We start from the raw sequence: 23299 nt of genomic DNA on the forward strand, positions 1-23299 counted from the left end.
ACATGGGATATCTGTCAGTTTTCATCTTAAATCAACTTTGTGAGGCAAGTGTCTCACTTTGCCCCACAGTTACTAACTATTTTAATTACACTGAAAAACTAATTGCAAAATTTGATTTCAAGCTTGGTGTAATTTCAGAACTCAGAGACTAGGAGAACACTGTGAGTTTGAGGACAGTGTGGACAACACGTCCATGGCATCTATGTTTAATCTAGTGGCTTGTTCTGTCCTCTGATCTTCAGGCAAATTTTATTAGAGTACACAATATATGACCACATTTCCTTTTTTGTCTAAAATAATAAAAGAAGGTTATAATATAAGAAAACCAATATACAATAAGTACAGTAAGTGTATATAATATATACAGTCAAGAATTACATTAACAATGTCAGTCCATTAACATTTGACATATTCAGAGAAAATATTCCATTATTTATCCTATTTTGGTGAGTCCAAAATGTACCTAAATCACTTTCCATCCTAACTTGTATTAAACTGAAAACTATCTTTTGAGGTTTTTGAATTTACACACTTTCCACCTCTTTAGTGAGTTTCTTTTTTGAATTTGTTAACAAGGAAAACTATAACTATCTAATCTTCAGCTCCCTCAGAGACCCAAGAAGGAAATGATATTAACTGAGTAAGGAGGAAGTGCAAACAACTGACTTCCAAAAAAAGTGAGAATTTTCCAACATGGCAGAAACGATCATAGGTTGTAAGAAGCCCTCTGCAATTTTAATGAAGGGCTGATAGATCTGAATGGAAAGGTCGCTTAGCACCTGCCTATATTCAGTGAGGTCAAAGTTCTTGAGACGGTGCTCATTCTGCTTTGGAGTGCTCTGCGTCATGAAGGCCTCACCCCCACCGTACTGCTTCAAACTGTGAAGGAAGCGGCAGGTGTCAGATAACCGGAATGTCATCTCAAAGTCATCATGGTGTTTCTTGAGGACTTTCTTAATCCATTGATGGTGGAACTCAGCAATGAGTGTACCTTGAGGTCATCGCTGGTGTAATCTGCATGCCTGATACACATGTAGAGGATGTATGCAGGCCGACAGGGCACACACAGTGCCGGACAGCATCTGGGGCTTCAGATCTGTAACCGGGTTCCAGATGAGGAGGGCCTCGTCCTCTCTGTGGTACTCCAGCATGCCTTGGAAGTCCTTCTCTTTTCTCTGGACTGTGACCTCTCTTGTGAGTTCGTGGTGCCTCCCATCACTCTGGGCCAATGCCTGGGCAGCTTCTAAATCCCAGGCCTTCCTCGTGTACTCCAGCTGCTTTTTCAGCTTCCTCTCATTCTTTTCCTGCTTTTCTACCAATTCTTTAAAATCCAGGTTCTCATGGGTGAGTTGAGTCATCTCCTGCTGGACCCCAAACTCTACCTGGGCTGTGGGGAGAGCAGCAGGGTCTGGCAGAAGGTCTGCTGCTGCTTGTCCATCTCCTCTCTCAGGGCCTCCACCCGGGCCTTGAGATATTCCACCTCTTCTCATGCTCCAGGCTCTGGGCCTGCGGCTGTGCCTCCAGCAACCTGTTTGTCCGGCAGACACCACGATAGGCCTCAATGGCATCTCCCTGGTCCACATGTTTTTCACTGTTGGGCCAACTTGTTCTGGCATTGATATTCGGCTCCATGTGCTTGCCAGCCAGTCGGCGCTGGTCAGTGTTCATGATCTGGGTCCTGAGGATCAGCACCTCCTCTCTGTGGACCTCCAGCTCCTCATTGGCCAGCTTGAGCTGATTCAGTAGAAGACTGCAGCTGTCTGCGGAGCTGTGAGTGGAGTTGTCCTGCATGGACAACTTGGCCAGGACAGCTTTCCTCAGCTCATTCAGGTCAATCTTCAGCTTCTTGTTCTCTGACTCAAGCTCTTGTCTCGTCAGACTGTTGTAGGCCAGATGTGCATCCTGGTCCACATCGCAGCCATTGTTTTGTTGTTCCATCTGTACTTTCTCGCTGTCCTGCTGCTCCTTTTCTAGCTGCACCTGCAGGTCCTTCCTCTCCTGCTCAAGTTCCCACACTCTCTTCTGCAGCTTCAGGAAGACGGTCATGTCCATCGCTACCTTTGCTACACCAATCTCCTCCACCTGCTGAAGGGCATCCTCAGTGTCTCCAATCTCAGAAGTGGAAATGGAGGGGTAATGGGAATAAGATTCTAAGCTACTTTGATTTGATGGGTTCTTCCTGTAGTCCGAAGTTTGCTCGTCTCAGAGGTTCTCATATCTCTGCTCCAGCCGGGAGTATTCCTTCAGGAGGTTCTGGTACCTGGCCCTCTCCTCCTCCGGCTCCTTCTTCATCAAGAGGTTCTCCTCCACAGACTCTGGGAAGATTCAGATTTTGATTGGCCCAGGATCTGGTTATTAAGGTGTTCTTTCTCGTCCTTTGAAAGAGCATTTTCATGTTCCAGGTCTGCAACTCACTTTCTCAGCTCGCCATTCTCCCTGCTGTGGACACCCTCTAGGACCCTGTACTCCAACTTGGCCTTCTGCAGTTCAGTGTGCAGGCTCTGCACCTCCTCCTGCAGCTGCAGGCTGGCATCAGCCTCCTGGTTCTGCTGGTAAAGTGCCAGCTCCCTCTTCAGCTTCTCCACCTCCATGGCATGTGTGGAGGTAACTGCAAACAACTGCTCTGATAGAGTCCTGAAGTCTTTGTTCCGGGTCATCAATCTTCTGCTGTAGCTGGACCACTTTGTTCTCCATGCCCACATTGAGGTGTTTCATATGTTCTGTAGAACAGGCCTCAATCTTGAGAGCCTTCAGCTCCTGCTTGGCCTTGAGCATCTGGAAGGCACACTGGATGATAATGCTGCATCCCACTGCTGCTGGAAATGTCTACGTGCCACCCAGCCCCAGGCACACTTCTGGATGGTGGCTTTGTGCTCCTTGAGGACCTGGAGGTAGTTTCTTCGCACAAACATGGCCCGAGTGAAGGACTGTATGATGTCTGCAGCCCAGCAGACTCTCCGGTAGGCCAGGCAGGCCCGCCGTATCTGGTACTGCTTCTGGAACACTATGGCTGCATGGGTTCTCCACAGGTGCTCAGCCAGCCTGTGGGCCAGGTGTCCTCTGTAGAGCCTCTGCAGGGTTAAGGTAACTGCCCTCAGCCTACAGTACTTTACTTTCTGCAGCCAGCCCATGACTGTCTTCTGGATCATGATAGTGGCTTCCTGGAACTTATCTGCCTGAAGCTTCTCCAGGTAAGCCACCTGGCCTGCCCGGAAGAAGATCTTGGTGCAGCCAAATGGAAATTGTCTGGATCCTTGATGAGACTCTCCAAGACGAACCTGCAGATACTTTTCTTGTCGGTGTTGGCAAGCTCGCTCTTCTTCATCCACACCTGATACCAGTTGAAGAAGTCATGGTAGGTCCACTTGGGTGGGTAGCCAGCTGCGCTGATCTTAATGGTTTCCAATACTCTGCAGGCCCTGAGCTGCTGCACGGTCAAAGTGGAAGAGGAGATTTTCGCCACTGGGCTTGAGGCATCGAATGTAGTGTGGAGTTGTGGTATTCAGGGTCTCCATAAGCAGGTTTAGGGAAGTGCAGAACTGGCAGTCCACGGATTTCTTGTGCTCCTTGTTGGAGACCTTAATGGGGCATCTGGAAGAACGAATGTTGATCTTTGAAGATGATCAATTCTTAGTTGTGTTGGTGGCAGGAACAGAGTCCTTGTCATCACGGAACAAGTGGGAACTTGCTGGCCTTCAGGATGTTGATCAGTTCTTCATATACCATATCCCTATTTTTCTCCAGAAAACCATCTGAAAGGTACTCTACCTTGTCTGCAAAATGGATGACAATGAAGGCTGTGTTGGACATGCGTGGTTTCTGGGAGTGCTGGCTGTTGAAGTGTTGTTCACAGAGCTTCTGGGCCCAGTTTTGATCAGCTCTTTTGGGGACCTTACACACTTCATCCAACACCTTGGCTTCTATGAAGTCTGTGCAAGGTTGGTTATTATAAAAGCCAATCAAGGTCCATGGGACCTGCTCTGTCCTGTATTCTTCTTGCTCCAGCTTGAACAATATACCAATTGAACTGTTGCTGGAGCTGTCCATTGGCACAGTTGACACAAAACTTCTGGAAGCTGGTACTCTTGGTCTCAAACCCATAGATATCCAGGACCCCGAGGAAGGAGTGCTGGTTAAGTGCAGGGCCTTGTTGATGTGCTCCACAATCCAGGAGAACACCTGGGCGCAGGTGTGCTTGGCCAGGGCAGCACGTGCGTTGACCACCTGCTGCAGGGACATGGTCTTGACCTAGGTCGCTGAGGTGGTGACCAGCTTGCGACGGCACAGCCAGTGCTCCATCTGACTGTGCCCCACTCCCAGCAGGCGGCAGAAGTTGCCTAAGTGTTTGTCCTGGGGCGGTATGCTGCAGGAATCCCATCACGCTCGGCCTGCATCTCCACACTTCCCAGGTGCAAAATGGAAGGAATTACCTTAAAGATGCTCATCTGATGAGACTCCAGCACTCCAAAAAGTGTGAGGCCTGTCGAGTCTTCTCAAAGTCCTCTGCCTCATCGACACTCTCGATGGTCATGTTTCCTCCACGGGATGTGTAGAAAAAGTCCTCTGCACATGTTAGAGCAAGTTCTTTAAATTCAGGAAGGCTGGCAACTGCACCGAGCTGGTAAAAGATGTGGTAATTCCTCTCATCATCAGCCTGAAAGACCACGCTGGACTTCTCCAGCAAGTACATCCTCATGTTGGCCCTGATGACGTGGTACTTTTTATCAAAGACAATCTCAATGAACTTCCCAAAGTGCTGCTATTGTTGTTGCAAGTGGTCTTGGCATTACCCAATGGCCTCCATGATGGGACTGGATGCCAGGACCTTCTCTTCAATGTTGATGTCACTGGCTGAGCCACCAACCCTGGCAAAATAGCACATGGCATACTTGGCTGACACAGTCTTCCCTGCTCCAGACTCTCGGCTGACTATGATCGATTGGTTCTCTTCATCTCTGGCCATCTGCTTATAGGCTTCTTCTGCCACGGCAAAGACATGGGGGTCCATGTCACCCATATTTTGGCCACTGTAGGCATAGATGACACCTTGTCCATAGATTGGCAGCTGCTCATATGGATTGATGGCAAGAAGCACAATACCACAGTAAGTGTAGATGTGGTTGGACTCCAGGAAATGGACCTTTAGGTTTTGCAGAACTGAAGGCTCATGGAGATGGCTGAGTGCGTAAGGTCATTTTCTCCTAAGATATCTGGATCCATAAGAATCGCAACTATTACTTTGGACATGATTTGAGTATTCCCAAATTGTGTGTCATCTTCCAGTCAGCTGCAGACTCTTATTCCCCCTCTTTGTATTCCTTGGTTAATTCATCAGAACACCACACTTCATCTGGGTCAGGGATCCTGACCCTTGTAGAGCTCTCTGTATGATATGTCCCCACAGGCCCGAGGAGGAGCCAGGGGTGCCTCTCGGGATGCTGGGTCGGGGCTCTCAGAGGCCTGGCTCCTCACTCCCCTGTGCGCTCTTGGTGCACCAGTACACCGCTGCTGGTGCAATCTTCCGGACTGGTCCCAGTTCCTCCGCGCTCCTTTCTCGGTGGACTGACCTGCTGGCTCGCTCCCGATCCCAATCCCCTGCAACCTTTACTCCCTGGGGGGCGGCAGAGGGGGTGCGGTGGTCAGGAGTGGCCGGAGGGCGGGGAGAAGGCGCGCTGCTCCAGGCTCATACTTCAGGTCTCCCGGTTTGTCTTCACCATGACTACAGTCATTTTCTTGATGTCTCGTGCATCTGTGCTCTTACACTTCTCTAGAACACAGAGTATTGCTTAGAAATTAACTTCTGCTCTTAACCACAAACCTGACGACTGATATCCTCCACTGCGCCTAGTTTTCTACATCTTGTAGCTGGGAGCACGCCTTTAATCCCAGCACTTGGAAGGCAGAGGCAGGTGGATCTCTGTGAATTCGCAGCCAGCCTGTTCTACAGAGTTATATAGTGAGACTCTGCTTGAGGGAAAAACGAAAAGAGAAAAAATAATCATGGTAAGTATCACTATCCTTTCTAATCAGTCATTTTCTGTATGCTTGTACGGTGTGTGTTGTGCACCATACTTCTGATGGCAATGTTGTCACCACTGTCCAGTTTTGTGACTCCCTTCCCCAGAGCAAAACTAAATGGAGATTGGAAACCGATTCCCCACATACTGACGTTAAATCTGTAATTCTTTAACTCAGGGATCAGCACTTTCTCCTTAAAAGATCAGATAATTGTCAGGCATACTGGCACAGGCCTATAAGCCAAGCACTTGAAAAACAGAAGGAAGCCTGCCATGAGTTCTAAGCCAGCATGGACTACAGGAGGCCAACAGGGGCTACAGAACAAAACCCTATCTCAAAATAGTTTAAGCTTTGGGGTCTCCATAGTAATAACTCTGCCAAAGTAGCAAAAGCAGCCATAAACCACAGCAGATTAATACAAGACTACACTCCAATAGGACAGTACCTACAAAGGCCACAGAAACTGGCCCAAGGGCCATACCTAGCGTGCCAGCTCCTGCTTGACCTTATTAGTAGAGCCCTTCAGTGACTGGACCATTAACTCTTTCACTTATTACTCTCACTACTGCATTCTTTCTGGCTTTCTGCATTAAAAAAGAGAGTGGGGGGGGAGCACAGAGTGGCTCAGTAACTTATAGCCAGTACCAGAAGCCAGGATGCCAGGATGAAGGGTCCATTCTGTTAAAGAAAGAGAATGCTGCCTCTCCAATGGTCAACTGTGAGCAACATAGTCACTTCCAGATCTTTGCTCAAAGTTATTCCCCTATATGTAACTATGCTCTACTCTTCCCATCCCCATAACAAATCGTATCCCTCATTTTACTGAGCCCTAATACATGTGGCCTGCACTTTTACCTGAGGCCCTTACATTGTCATGATTTTATGTTGTCTTGCTTAGTGACCTTTATCTCACTGGCCTAGGCTGTCTATGTAACATCCTAGATAATGACCATAGCATCTTACCATCCACAGCCATCCATGGATATATAGGCATGAAACAATTCTAACCCTCTTCATGTTTATAAAGATTAAAGAAAGTGCTCTCTTCATAGTAATTATACCATTTTTCAAAAGAAAAAAAGTATAGGCTAATCCTTTTGATCTTCCCAGCATGAGGTCTTCTAAAATCAACTGGAATATCATATTTTCATGGGAACTACTCTGAAACACCTATTTTGTAATTTTATAGTAAACATCCTAGAGGAATGATTAACTTTGGATTTCTAGGACTAGGAAGATATAACTTAATCCTTAAACCGTTTTCTGCTACCTAGATCTAAGAGAAATCTCACTGAAAACCCTTTCAATCTTCCTCCTATAGATAATACACACAAATATTTATACAAATTTTGCATAAAAGGGCTTATTTTTAAAAAGCTAAAAAAAAATGCCTCAGAAGGTCTCATATTATCTGCTCACAGCCTAAATTAAATTTCCATTTTGATATAAGACACTTATAGAAATTTCACTGTATTAAAAGCATGTGCAGTTTTTTTTAGACGCAAACTATTACACTCTAGTATCAAAAAACATAAACAAGGGCTGAAGAGATGGCTCAGTGGTTCAACACTGACTGCTCTTCCAGAGGACTAGGTTTTGAATCCTAGTAACCACATGGTAGCTAGTAACAGTGTGTAACTCCAGTTCCAGGAGATCTGACACCCTTTTCTAGACTCCAAGGACAAATCACACGTATTGTGCATAGACATACATGCAGACGAAACAAAATAAAAATATTTTTAAAAATTATAATCAATGGAAAAAGGGAAATTTATAGCGAAGAGCAAAGACATGGAGAGGAGAGGGAGAATGTAACCAGTCTTCAGGATTTCTAGTTCCTTCAGCACTTCCTGGACCACTCTGGAGGCCTCTGTGAAAAGGCTCAGCACAGGTTTTCTGTGGATCTCACACATTCCCTGGATCACCACTGCTTGTTTACTTGACACTTTAGTTCAATGATCAATTCTTGACTCCCTCACCTCTCTACCTGCGCCAGCACTCGACTGTCCTCCACATAACCCTATACTCACTCTCATCTGCTCCAGAGTAGCACATTCTTCTCATTTTTGTCCTCCACTTGACACCTACCCTTCCAAGCAAAGAACAAAAAGCACCCTCTCATAGCCCCCCCAATGCCCCAGGGCCCTTGCACTCCCTCTTCCTCTATCCAGTTGCTGACCACATAGCCCCAGGATCACTGTTGATCTTCATCTCCAATACAACCACTTGTAGTTGTATTTGAGGATATGGAATGCTGCTGGCACTTACTTTCCTTCACCTTGCAGAAGCTTCTCTGTTTGTATAAGGGCTCTTAGCACAGAATTAATCACCCTTCCATGAGATTTGTATCAATCATTTGACACTAAATTATGTATCATTTCCTATTAAATGGTTCCTAGTATGAATGTTGTCCTGCTTGTTAATTCATTAGCTCCTTATGAGTCAAGATTAGCAATGCAAGATAAACAGCAGACTCAAAATATTTGTATAAGTTAATTAAAAGTGTTGAAGATCCCTTTCTGTTTTTTATAAGCATGTAATACTGTGGTAGTTTGAATGTAACTGGCCTGGATTATCTTATAGGGAGTGGTACTGTTAGGAAGTGTGGCTTTGTTGGAGTAGATATGGCCTTGATGGAGGAATTATGTCACTGTAGGGGGTGGCCTTTTAAGTTTTCTATGCTTAGTTAGGATAACACCTATGTGTCATTCAATTTCCTGTTGCCTGCAAGATGTAGGACTCTCAGTTAATACTGCAGCACCGCATCTGCCTGCATGCTGTCATGCTCCCCGTCATGATGATAAAAGATGAAACTTCTGAAACTGTGAGCGAATCACCCCCAATTAAACATTTTCTTTATAAGAGTTGCTGTGGTCATGGAGTCTTTTCACAGCAACAGAAACCCTAAGACAATTGCTTATACAAAACAACGGATGATATCTTCATACATGCATTAAACATATTTTGATCATATGCACCCCTTCTACCTTCTCTTAGTCCCCTCCTGATCCCACTGATTCCCTTTCTCTTTTCACTAGTCTCCCTTCTACTTTTAGGTTTCTTTCTTTTGTGACCCAATGACGTTGAAATTAGGTCTCCAGATAGGAGCTTAGGCAACTTACCTTGGTTACGCCAGGAAAGAAAATCTCTCTCCTCAGCAACCATTAACTGCCTGTAGAAATTATGCAGGTGATACAGCTATTCAGAGTTTAAGAGTACAAGAGCTGTGCCACGCCCAAAGGACAAAAGCCCATGCTATTTCTCTCCTTCCTCTGGCTATAACATTCTGTTTGCCTCTTCTGATGTCCCGAGCCTTGAGATAATGAAGACATCCCAGTTAAGGCTGAGCAGTCACTGATTATTTGTTCTCAGTTCTGAGTCTCTGCAGAACCTGCCACCCATTGCAAAAGAGAAGCTTCAGTGACCGAAGCATACAGCACCACTAATCTATGGACATAAATATAAATATTAAGTAAGGTAGTTTGACAACACATTCACTTAGCAAAAAAAAAAAAAAACAGTCTTAGGGTGCATGGCCTCCCCAGCTATTGGCTATTGACTTCAGGGCTTACAATACTAGGTGTGAATTCCCTGCTCCCTAGAAAGCTTCAATCCAATTAGAAAATTGTTAGTTATCCTAACAGTCATGTCATTATTGTACCACTGGGCACATCTTGTCCAGCAAGCTGATAGTGTAGCACTCACAGCCCACAGCTGAGGAAGATTACTGATGACAATTCTCCCCCAGCCACCTGAATAGCACCCTCCTTTGGCACTGTGAAATGTAGACAGCAGAGAGGAAGCTTCCAGCTCAATTCCAGCTTGATTTCTCTGTTCTGAAACCAAAGCATATGATGTCTTCAGCAACAGGATCTTGTCATCTAGTTCTGGTGGGCAATGAACAGCTGGAGCAATGACCTGTATCGTTTTGGGGGCTTGGGGGTCTCCCTGACCAACTAACTACTCATAGGAAGATAGCCCATCCCTGGTGCTAGGATTTTTATTTAATAACCTACTGGTCCTTCTTTTCTTTTAAACTATCTAGATATAAAAATCCAAACTATGTATCTCAGTTCCCAACAAATTATGGAAAACATGTTACCACATAAAAGAGTCTCTAGCCGTTTTCCTGTAATTAAAAGTTTTAAATAGATCTCAATGTTTAATTCTATTTATTTTAACCATGATTAACTCCAAGTTCACCATGGCAGTTCTTTCAAGGAAAACTAAAAGGCCCAAATTTGAAATATTTAGTCACTAACTGTCAAAAAGTTAAACATTAAACTGATTTTTCCTACTCACAGGTGTATAATACCAGCACTTGGGAAACTAAGGCAGAGGATGTGAGTTTAAGGCTAGCCTGAGCTAGACAGTGGAACTCAAGATCAGCCTGGGTTCTAGGGCAAGGCTCAGTCTTTCAAAAGATAAGGTATTTTGTTCTGTTTTACATTATGCTACCTCTATCATATCTCAAGGTTCAATTTTAAACAACAGGAACATTTATGAATAATAATACTGTTAAGTTCCTCATATAGTAAAATTAAGGTTATCTGTACGTTAATGGCCCTGTTCTTATTAATACCAGCAGCTTAATAAATGATCCCTAGGTACTTCAGTCTCTGACAGCAAGAGTAACAAAGACAGATGCTGTGGATATCTGTATGCCGTGAATGTGTTGCTCTGATGGGTTAATAATAAAGTGCTGATTGGTCAGGAGCCAGGCAGGAAGTACAGGTGGGACAAAGAGAGAGGATAATTCTGGGAAGTAGAAGAGTGAGTCTGGAGATGCTGCCAGCCGCCGCCATGAAAAGCAAGATGTAAAGACAGAACTGGGAAAAGGTACCAAGCCATGTAGCTAAACATAAATAAGAATTATGGGTTAATCTAAGTGTAAGAGCTAGTCAACAGTTAGCCTGAGCTAAGGGCCAAACAGTTTTAATTAATATAAGCCTCTGTGTGTTTACTTGGGTCCACGGGCCAGAGCAGAACTGGAGAAAACTCCAGCTACAGAGAGAGATTATTTAGCAGTAGGTAAATGGATGCTGGTTCTTGCTTCATTGTTATTTTGTATTTGTTTTTAAGAAATTTCTACTTGACAGCATTGAGAGTTGAAATTGTAACTTGCAATCAAGATCAATGTTTTGCATATTTTTCACTTTCATCTTCTGACATTACAATGTCCGGCTGGGTTGTAGGGGCTCTAACCTGGAGTCCTGAATGTTATACAAGAAAAAGTGGCGGGTAGGTGCTCCAATTGTAAGGAACATAGAATGCATTCCCCTTGGCCTCTTGAGACAGAAATGAATGCTCCATGAAGACTTTTCGTTTTCCCCCTTAATGGCCATGTCATCAGCTTTGGAATGCTAAGAACTGAATGCAATCTGTACTAAATAATCTGATGTCTTGGGCTATAAACACATACTTTCCCTTCCAAAAGAAAAATAAAAGAAGCGGCTGTAAGTCAATATCCAGAAAGGTTTTTGGTTTTTATCTTAGCAGAAAAAAAAAATATGTTCCTTCAAACTTTTTGCAGAAGTTCAGTAAGTAAAACAAATAGAACTTAAGCAGTAGCTTTGGTTCACTGGGGGTGGAAGCAGAGACTCATACTCTCTCCTCCTTCCCTAACCCTCAAGGAGACAGGAAAACCTTAAGTTAAAGAATTGTTTTAAGTCATATTGTCTGTAAGGCTGCAGGATTTGCTGAGAAAACTCAGCTTCTGAATGTACAAATGAATTGGCATGCCAGCAACAGGTCTTAGCTGCTATGTGACCTGAGGTAGTAAATTATCCAGGATGAGTCTGAGTCACCTTATCTGCAAAATAGAGATTACTGCATCAGATCCTTCTGAATGCTAAAGAACAATGTGAAAAGTAGCAGAAGAGTATATCTTATAGGAACTCTAAAACTGGGCAATTAACCTTTGCTTCCCAGATTCCCAGATAGCATTTTATATATTTAGAATTATAAAGATAAATGTCAGAGATAAATGTATAAATATGCAGATTAAAGATTTGTAGAGATAAATGTATAGCTATTTAGAATTATAAAGGTGTATATCAGAGATCAAAGTATAGATATGTGGGTATAAATACACACAAATATGGGTATAGGCATATAGGTCAGTAGTTAATTGGAGGAGAGAAAGCAGATTGAACCCCAAAATTACACACACACACACACACACACACACACACACACACACACACACTATCAGTTAACAAGCATCCAATTTAAAAACTTCCACATCAATCTCTCTATTTCTGAATGCTCAATTGTAAGTATTTCTTCAGAATTTTTTTTTTTAAAAAAATTACAGTTGAGAAAACAAGCACCATCCCGGCCCTTGTCTCATACACTGCTTTGTTCATCTTGAGCTCACACTTGGTTTCTCTTGATGGCCCACCAAAATGTCTAACAGGAAGCAGAGTTCTTTGATGTCTCTTATCTTTTAAATGTGAGTATTTTTAAAGTCTGAAAGTTCTACATCTTTATTTCATGATTTCCTAATGGTCCTAAGGTAAAACTGGAATTTTACTAAGCCTCCAAATTACTTTAAGCAGAAGACAAAAAAGATACCCACTCTCTACCTTCCTCTATCCCTCCCTCTATCTGCTGGCCAGAAAGTGAAACAGCCCCTGCCAACTGGGGAAGTGATACCCAAGAGCATCACAGGCACTGCCCACCAGGGGGGGGTGTTGTCTAACTAGTCAGAGAACTTAACCACACAATCAGAAACAAAACTACTTCCTAAACATTTCTAAGCTCTTAGGAAGAAGAATTCTCATATTTGAAGGGATAGCTGCATTTTTTTCTATTTTCTATTTCTTTAATCAGATTGCAACGGCATCACAACCTCACCAATCGCTTAGGCCTGTGGGTCAATGCATCATGCCTCTAGGTCAAAGATGATACCAGAAGGAATAGAAGACTCCTAATGTAGTTTTATATTCTGCCCAGGACTGCTTCAATCCCACCACAAACCCCATCCTCACTTGCAGTCTGCTGCAAAAGTTGAGAGAAAGTGGTGATCAGTGACAGCCAGGACCCAACTGCCCCACCAAATTTCAAGCCATTTTATGATGGCTCCTGCTTTAAATATCTCCCTACACTGCATAAAAACATAGTATGTTCCAGGGCTATTGGTACATGCCTGAATCCAAGCACTTGGAAAGCAGAGCCAGGTAGATCTCTGTGAGTTCTAGGCCAGCCTGGTACCCAAAATTTTATCTTCAAAGAGGAAGTTATTGTCCTGTCACAGGAACAAAGGCCCAAGTGTCGATGACCAGGGTGATGAAGATTATACTCCTAGTCTGTCAAGAAGATAGTAAACATCTAATATAAGACTATTATCATTAAAAATATTTGGTTCAACTCAAATAACTAATGTCTTAAATATTTAACAAAAACTTTTAAAAACTACTAGAAGAAAGCACAAGAAAAATAGCTTCTTGGCACTGGCACAGGCTATTTTACTTTACTTTTGTATGAGACATCAAAAGCACAGACAAAATAAAAGAAAGAAAAAAAAAAGGCTGCTAAGAAATGAGCTGGGGAGAGCCTTTCTGCAGGGACAAGTCCCTGATAGATTATTCAATTCCACATAGTCAGCCTACACACACACACACACACACACACAAACACACACACACACACACACACACACAAACACACACAAACACACACACTTCACAGGGGAAGGGGCAACAAAGGGACTCAGCACTTTGCATTTGTAATATGCATATGTATATATGTACAATAATAATTTTAAAAAGGCATGAAACTAAAAGGGAGAACAGAAGGAACTGAAAAGGGGAGAGGAAGGGATAAAAATTAAAGACAGCAGTCATAAACAAAATTCTCAAAAAATAATTACTTCAAATTAAAAACAACAAGGACCACGTGGATGTGAAAACCGTCTGCACAGCAAATTCAAATGTTGTGCAGCAAAGATATCAGTTAACAGAATAAAGAACTTACAGAATGGGAGAAACTACTTGCAAAACAAACATCTGATAATTAATAAATATGATGTATCTTAACTCAATACCAAGAAAACAAATAACTTGGCTTTTTTTTTTTAAATGGACAGAGAATACTAATAGACGTGTCTCAAAAGCTTAAAAAGGACAAACATGGCCAACAAGTACATGAAACTATGCTCAGTATCACTAACTGCAGTTTGAATGAGAATGCCCCCATAAGCTCATCTGTTTGAATACTTTCTCCCCAGTGGGTAGAACTGTTTGGGAAGGGTTAGGGGCAGTGGCCTTGTTGGGGAAGGTGTGTCACTACAGGCTTGGAGGTTTCAAAAGGCCACACAATTCCTAGTGTGTCCCTCTCTGCCTAGTGCCTCTGAATCAAAGGATAAGTCCTCAGCTACAGCTACAGCAACGCCCCTGCCTGCCTGCTGCCATGCTCCCCGCCACAGTCATCATGGACTCCAACCCTCTGAAACCGTGAGCAAGCTCCCAATCAACTCTTCCTTCTATGCACTGCCTTGGCCATGGTGTCTCTTCACAGCAATAGTAAAGCAACTAAGACACTAATTTTTTGTGTATATTTCTCTATATAAATAAACACTGATGCAGTGACCAGGCAGAAGTAGGTGACAAGGAGAGGAGAATTCTGAACAGAAGCTGACAGAACACTGCAGCACCCAGACAAGCACGTACAAACCGTGCAGGTATAGATATATGGTTAATTTAAGACAGCAAGAAGCTGCACGCATAAGATGTGATATAGCGTCTGAGTATTATAAGGATTTGCGGGCAACCTGGAAGAGAACAATGAAGGTCAACAATAGCACTCATACTGCTAGAAATCATTACAAAAACAAATGTGTGCATTAAGAAAAAGAATGCACACTGTGTAATGAGTAGTAAGACATTATGGAAAATAGAATAGAGACTCCTACAAACATAGAGATAGAATGAACACGTAATCCATCAATCCTGTTCCTAAATACACAAAGGACAGAACACCTGTGGGTTTTTTGTATTGTTATTCAAAATATCCAAGATGCTGATACAACCTAAGTATTTCTGGAGGATTAAATGGAGGGGGAAAAAGTGAGATAAATACCTAATGAAATACTATTCAGAAAAAAATCCTGTCATTTGTAACAACACAAATAAATATGAAGAACATTTTGCTAAATAAAATAAGACAGTCACAGAAGAAAAACAATATTGTATTATCTCATACGTAGAATGTTTTAAAAGTCAAGGACCAGCAAGATGATGTATGGGGTAAAAAAGCACTTGCCACACAAGCCTGATCCCTTAATTCGATTCTCAGAACCCACATAAAAGTGGAAAAAAGAACAAACTCCACAAAGTTGTCCTCAACTCCACTCACCTACTCTGGCACATACATGCCCCACATGCACAAACACATACTGCATCTGCATTCATCTGCATTACACACACACACACACACACACACACACACACACACACACACACACACACATTGGCCTAAGAAAAATATTTTCTATGAAAATTAGACAGATGATTCTGCATCTGCATTACACACACACACACACACACACACACACACACACACACACACACACACTGGCCTAAGCAAATATTTTCTGTGAAAATTAGACAGATGATTCAGAACTTGAGTGGTCCTGGCTACTTTGAGCCTGTTGATCTGCCATCATTTGGAGAATTTTCCACCTACCAGTGTGCTTGCTTCAGCTCTTGACTATTCTTGGGAGCAAAAAAGAGAAAAGAGGGAATATGGAGGGCAAAGAGGCATGTGCTAGCCATCCTTTAAAGGTATTTTGCATGAGAGGCCCCAGAACACTTCTAGTTACAGCTTCTTGATATCTGTTACTATGAACACATGTGGGAACACACTTTCCCCAGACTTACCTTTCTCAGCTTATCTCACAGTGACCTCTTACCTGTCTCCTAAACACATAATGTAAAGAAGCAACCTATCATTTTTAATCAATAAGAACACATGTTAGAAAGTTTTAGCATGATATATAAAACTGGTCTCTGCCTGCCCAAATTTTTATCATTTGTCCTCTGAAGATACTGTTCCTTTAATCTATGTTTGCAGAGTACCACAGCTTCTGCCACTGTCAAAACAGTTTTCCTCCCAACACCCCTACCAACATATCCTCAGAAACATGGTCCAGACAATCTCCTCATCGAGGATGCTCTCCTTCCAGTCTACCCAGTATGTGCCTTCAAAAGACTGCCACATGCCCCTGCCTTTATTTCCGCAGGAATCTTATTGTGTTACAGCCATCATGGTACTTGTCTGCTACTCCAACCAGATGGTATACTCATCTCTCTCCAGTTTAGCAACTACAGGTAATGATTCACTGCATGCTCACTAAGATAAGGTTTTCCACTGAGGTGACAAAACACTATGACAAAAAAAAAAAAAAAGCAAGTTGGGAAGGAAAGGGCTTATTTGGCTTGTACTTCCAGATCATAGTCCATCACTGGAGGAAGTCAGAACAGGAACTCAAGCAGGGCTTGAACCTGGAGGAGTTGATGCAGAGGCCATGGAGGGGTGCTGCTTACTAGCTTGCTTCCCCTGGCTTGCTCAGTCTGCTTTCTTATAGAGCCTCGGACCACCAGCCCAATGAATGGCACCACCCACCATGGGCTGGACCCCTCCCCTATTGATCACTAATTGAGAAAATGCCTTACAGCTGGATCTCATGGGAACATTCCTCAACTGAGACTCCTTCCTTCTGATGACTAGCTTGTGTCAAGATGACACAGGACATTTAGGAGATCTGATACCTGCCACTAATGAAAGCCCAGGCCTCTAAATGATTTGTCCAAGGTCTGTTTTCCACATACCAGCATCTCCCCATAAAGGTATCCCAATAGAACAGAGAGCCGGGGAGTGCCCGCCATGTTCATGCCTGGGCTTACAGCAACATCACAGGCTTCCCATTTCACTAACCGTCAACTCCTCCAGCCTCAAAACCCCACCCATGTGGTCTCCCCTAAACTAGAAGATGGTCCACGCTGGCCTGCACCCTTGTCTGCTTCCCACCATCAATCCTTGAGACCTCACTACCAGCTGGAGAGGACACCCAGCTCCCCCCAATACTTTCTTTAATCTGCTAACAGGCAGCTGAAGAGAACCCTGAAACTACCATTGCTACAATTTCCTTAATTCTCCTCTCTAAAATCGACTTGCCACCCCCTTTTTCTAGCAGCTGCCCTTTTCTAATGATTCCCAAATAACCCTACAATAAATCTGTGACTTCTCTGCACATGTGCCCAGCTTTTTAGGTCACAGTTCTCAGAGTTGAACTGGTGTAACAGGAGCCAGGCGATCTCCTAGTGGTGTGTGTTACACCATCTCCAACACGGTGATTGGACTCATAGAGAAAATCCAACGAAGCAGGAGTTACCATGACTCCGCTTTATCTCAGAAATCCCTTACCATTAGCTCTCATGTCCTTAGAAAGGGGCCTGGCCTCTCCTTTTTCACAGTGAGACTACCTAGATCTGCACATCTTCGGAGTTCATTACCGTAGCATACAGAATCGGAGTTACTGGAGAGACTTAGAAGAACCTGAGTTTTTAACAAGCATAAGAAGCATCCAAGGTGTCTACAGTACTTCTGCTTGAAAGCAGAACAAGGCAAGACCTAGGCAGGGCAGTACTTCCACAAAAGGAAGCAGCTGCCTTTATCCAGTGCTTCCAGTGTACCTTGATATGAAGAACAGTACTTTCCAAGTGTTCTCTGAAGTGCAAAAGCCCCCAGGGCTCCCTCAGTAATTGCTGAATTAGTGCTCCTTAGGAGGCCACAGTGACCATTTTCAAAACTTCCACGGGTAAATTCCATACCACTTATTCCTTTTTAAGAACTGAGATGTCTAAAAAGCAAGTTTCAACTTTTTAAAAATAGCAAATGGATTGCAACAATCCTTTATCTTGAAACAAAATTCATAAACAATGTAACAGCCCAAAGGTAAAACTCAAAAGAATCATTATAATCTTTTAAATATAGTGCAAAGGAAAAACAAAACCTTAGCTGCCATTAATTACATGATTGTTGAAGTTAGTGAGACACTAATTTGTCCCTAAAGGGACAATCACCCTGCAAACAAGGCAGGAGCTGAGAGGGATCCACGTGCATTGAACCACGACTCAGGAACCTTCGCTCTGCCTTCTGAGGGATGATATTTCAACATCACGACCAGCTTTTAGTAAATCTCCAAAATCAAAACCAAAGTCTAATCTTCCATTGGTGTGTATGGTAGTTATGTCTTGGAAAACCTTTATTAAAGATCCTTCACAGAAGTGCTTATATAATATATCCTAAGTACAAAAAATTAGAAACACATTGTTCTTACACCAAATGAATGTTCACCACATTAAAGTGCAGAGCATATTAAACAACTATTTCTAGTACTGTCCGATCCCACCCACTACAGAATCTAGAAATCTTGACCTCCACGAATTAATGCTTGGCCAAGGCAGATCCACATATCATATGTGGTCCTAACTCATATACAGTTTCAGGGAAAGGGAGCTCTTTAAGAGGAAGAAAAGCAGTATGGTATGCTCCTTACCGTCTTTAAAGCCTTATGTACTCATTAGATTCAAGAAAATCTATCCTGGAATGCTACTTTGGATGGCAAAGAGTGACTTCCTGGAATGCTACTTTGGATGGCAAAGAGTGACTTCCTTGAAATTATAACCACAAACCTGGGCATAAGTACTAAGATTTTAATGCTGGCCATAATGAGGTCATATGCCTACTGGTACAGAGGCACAGGGTGAGACCACTGAGGGGTGATGACTGGGGACCTGGTTTTTACAGACATCAGAGCAGTGATAACCCAGCTGAGTGCCACGCAGTTTCAACCTCATCACCAGGAGCTTCAGAATTTTATTTTTAACATGAAACTTCCCACAGTTAAAAAGCTCAGCCTGTTCTCCCCCAAGTGGATCAAATCAAGCATAAATGAAAGATGTCAATATGTAATCTTGGTTTTGCAAAATAAAAGTGGAAAGATGCATAAAAACAAAAGGAAATTCAAGATTAGATAGCTCATTGAGAAATGAGGGAGACACTGCTAAACATCCTTTCTGAAACAGATTCAACAATTAAAATAGTCCTTCAGGATTCTACACTCAAGGATGTACTCTAGCACATCCTAACAGCATCCAAAGAGCTGTATAAGTCAGTAAGAGACTATCTCTTCAACATAAAACATGGGCAAACAAGGAAATCATTTAAATTTAATCATAAATTGTTAGTAAGCACATGCAAAAAAGCTTGGTGTTAATTATATTTGGTGCAGCAAATTTCCAAGGATAAAAATACCTTGGTTCTAACTGACCTATAATATCCCAGTGTTTTTCCAAGGTTGATCTAATTCTACCCTCCAGAAAAATTTAAATATGCCTTATCGGAGTGTGTGTGTGTGTGTGTGTGTGTGTGTGTGTGTGTTCTCATTATGTTGCCCAAACTGATTTGAACTATTGGGATCAATTACTTTGCCTCAGTCTCCCGAGTAACCAGATTACAAACCTAAGTCATTGCCCCTGGCTCCTCAGCTTTTCAATGCAGACAGGACATGACAAAGGAGGGGGGGGATAAAGGCGAACGAAAGGGGCATAGGGGAGGAGAAAGCAGAGCTTGGAGTGTTGTCCTACACTGTAACCCTAGCACTTACTGCTCGAAGCAGGAGTTTTATGAGTCCAAAGATCACGTGGACCACAGTGAGACACTACCAAAAGAAGGAAAGAAGGGAGGGAAGGGAGAAAAAGAAATCAGGGCCAGCTATGTATCTGAATCTTTAAAGTTGCTTTTCTAGCATGCACTAGGTCCTATAACCACAGCAGCAGCACACAAGTCAAATAAGGAAGCAATACAAAAATGAGCTTCAGTCTAAAAGACAGAAAAAATACTGTACTGCAAAGTAGGAACAAGACGTAAACTTTTAACATGCCCTCCAGATTGTGTCTGCAACACTCCATAGTTATCTCTTTATGTGGAGCACCAAGTAGTTCCAACCAGGCAGCTGGGGCTGCTGGGGGAAGAGCTCGATCTGCAGATGTGTGGGTCAGTGTTGGGGGGGGGGCTCATCACATGAGCCACCCCCCCAAACAGCAAGTTGACAGTCACTCTCCAGCTCACTTGACCAAGCCAAAAGCAGATGAAACTGCAGCCTGAGGAAGAGCAGGGTCTGAGTCCAGATGCAGTAATGAAGACCATCTGTCCATTTAATAAGTAATACCGAGCACGTCTATCATATGACTGTATATAATAATATAAAGACATTTCTGCTGTCCATAGGGATAGAAAGAAGTCTGGGTAGAGGAAAGAACAAGCTAAATGAAATGTTCCAAAGACAGTCTTACTAAAAGACTCGCCACAAAATTATAAACTGACTCCAATCTGTGGTGGAGACAAGAAAATAAATCAACAGAAAACCTTATAGTTAGTGGATTTTTCATTCATTCCTTTGTATGTCTGTGGTTTCTAGGCCAAATCATGTTTCTCTTAAAAGTACTGACTCAGCCTTCACAGACTCTACAGCTACATGCAAAGATTAGAATAAGGACTCATCTGTGCCCTCAAGGGCTACAATGCTAATTTGTGTTTGTTCGCTGCTGTTGCTGTTCTTGTTATGTCTCAGTTTCACTTTTCATTTTAAGTATACCGAGTAGTGGCCACCCAATCAGTAATGTGTTAGCATGTCCCCTCCATCATCAAGAAGTACCTAGCCACACAACAAACAAACCAAAACATAAACCCTCAACCATGGGCTCGTAAGACAGCTCGGTGTGTTACTAAGGCATTTGCCAGCAGTCCAATGACCTGAGTTTGACCTCTGGGACCCACAGGGTAGAAGGAGAAAGCCTAGTTCCTAGCATATCATCCTATGGTCTACACACACCGCCATTACCACCACCACACCACCAAGTGTTGTCTGTTTATTTGTTAATTCAAACGGGATCACAGACCTAGAAATAAGAGAACTACAAACCTTGAAAGAAAACACTGGCTAAAACCTACTTATTCTGGAGGAAGCAAACAGGTATTACGCTAAAAGTGTAAGTAAGAAATAAGATAAAATTTGATTTTATTACATTATGATTAAAATTTTCATGCTACAAATGATACTGTCAAGAAAAGAACCATCTTCAAATCACATATCTGATAGGAAACTTGTATACAGAATATTTAAAGAGCTCTTACAACTCAAAAGTGGAAGACTGATAAGCCATGTTAAAAACAGAAAAAGGATCTGAATGGACATTTCTCCAAAGACAGCAAATAGTAAGCTAGCAGGCACATTAAAAGACATCTGACATTATTAATGGGATGAAAATCCACTGGAGAACAAAGCCAGTTCTCTAGTGGTACTCTATAGGAAGTATCTAGAAAATGTAAGTCTATAGAAGACAAGAAGTAAGTGTGTGTGGTTGTCTGGAGAACTGCTACTAGTGCGGTCATTTCTTTTTGAGAGGAAAAATGCCATAATCTATCTAATCATGGACACATAATTCTATGAACAGGCTAACACTGAATTTTACATTTTAAATAGGAGGCTTTACATTTTATATAAATTTTATCTCAATAAAATAGGCAATCCTACCTTTTCCACATAAAATAGGCAATCCTACCTTTTCCACATAAAATAGGCAACTCTACCTTTTCTACATAAAACAATTATTCTCTTCTGGATCACTATGACATACAGGGACAGAAGTTTGCCTTTTTCCTCTATGGCAGTGGTTCTCAACCTGTGGGTCACAACCCCAATGATAAGCTTGAACGACCTTTTCACAGGAGTAGAATATCAGATATCCTGCATATCATATATTTACATTGATTCATAACAGCAGTGAAATAGTTATGAAGTAACAATGAAAAGATTTTATGGTTAGTGGTCATCACAACACGAGGAACTGTATTAAAGGGTTGCAGTATTAGGAAGGTTGCTCTAGAGTGAATTTAAAAGGCAGCACATAACTAAACATAGGCTCATTCCAATCACTGATGAGACACATCAGAAGTCAAAACCCCTAACACACCCAGCAAGCACACTTACCCTAAAGGGAGGAATACAGGGAAGCTGAGAACCCAGCACCAGCGTTACCTACATCTGATACAGGTCATGGAACATGTGCCATCACTGATTAACAGAAAAGTAACCCACCTATCAGCTGCCCATTATGGCCCCACTGCTGGCCTGTTCTGCTACCCAGAGGCTTGCCTGCACAGGGATCTCCACATGAGTGTGTCTGAAGCCTACCCCGGGCCAGTCTACATGTTCTTTCTATTCTGCCTCACAAAGATTCATCCCATTCCTAGTCTGTAAAAGGATATTCCACACATTTAGAAAAACCTCACCTACAGATAAACCTTAAGTTACACATACCAGTAATGAAACAAATTGTAGTAACATCTAAGGTAAAATAGGAACTTCCAAGAAGAGTACCAAAATTTAATGAAATAGAATTGACCTGGGAGGAAGCATAAATTCAGGAAATTTTGGGTAATCTTAGAAAATAAATTCCAATCAATTCTTTGGAAATTCAAAATGATGTATCTATGGAAGAACAGACTGCAATGAAGATATCCTGCATATCATTATTTACATCGATTCATAACAGTAGTGCAATAGTTATGAAGAAAAGTGACTAAAATTATAAATACAATTACCAAAACAGAAAAGTTTTAGGAAGAATGTCAAGTGATAGTTTAAAATAGGAATGAAAAACTAAGAGGCACAGAAAATAAATTCAATCCACCTATTATCTGTGTAATAAGAACCCCAGGCCAGGTGGTGGTGGTGCATGCTGGGATTACCAGCACTCAGGAGGCAGAGCCAGGCAGATCTCTGCGAGTTCGAGGCCAGCCTGGTCTACAGAGGGAGATCCAGGACAGGCTCCAAAACTACACAGAGAAACCCTGTCTTGAGAAAAACAAAGCAAAACAAAACAAAAACAAACAAACAACAACAAAAAGGACCTCAGAAGTTGCCAGGAAGTGGTGGCGCACGCCTTTAATCCCTGCACTCAGGAGGCAGAGGCAGGTGGATCTCTGAGTTCCAGGTCAGCCTAGTCTACAAAACAAGTTACAAGTTCTAGGACAGCCTGTTACACAGAGAAACCCTGTCTCAAAAAAAAAAAAAAAAAACCAGCCAAACAAACAACCTCAGAAGTAACAGTAACAGTTACAAAATAAGTAGAGTGAAAATAGCTGAAAAATAATTGAATAAACATCTCCAGAGGTAAGACTCCTCATCCTCCTGACTATAGGGCAGAGCAAA

The 23299-nt window shown here is 42.5% G+C and overlaps 1 protein-coding gene and 1 pseudogene across 1 annotated transcript in view; both read right to left on the minus strand.

Annotated features, from left to right (window-relative positions):
• The window catches only part of Psd3 (pleckstrin and Sec7 domain containing 3), a 449956-nt gene that overhangs the window by 298687 nt on the left and 127970 nt on the right, over positions 1-23299 (minus strand).
• Positions 447-16907, minus strand: LOC114703133 (annotated as a pseudogene).

The sequence above is a fragment of the Peromyscus leucopus genome, chromosome 17 (genome assembly GCF_004664715.2).
Source record: "Peromyscus leucopus breed LL Stock chromosome 17, UCI_PerLeu_2.1, whole genome shotgun sequence".
Taxonomy (NCBI): domain Eukaryota; kingdom Metazoa; phylum Chordata; class Mammalia; order Rodentia; family Cricetidae; genus Peromyscus; species Peromyscus leucopus.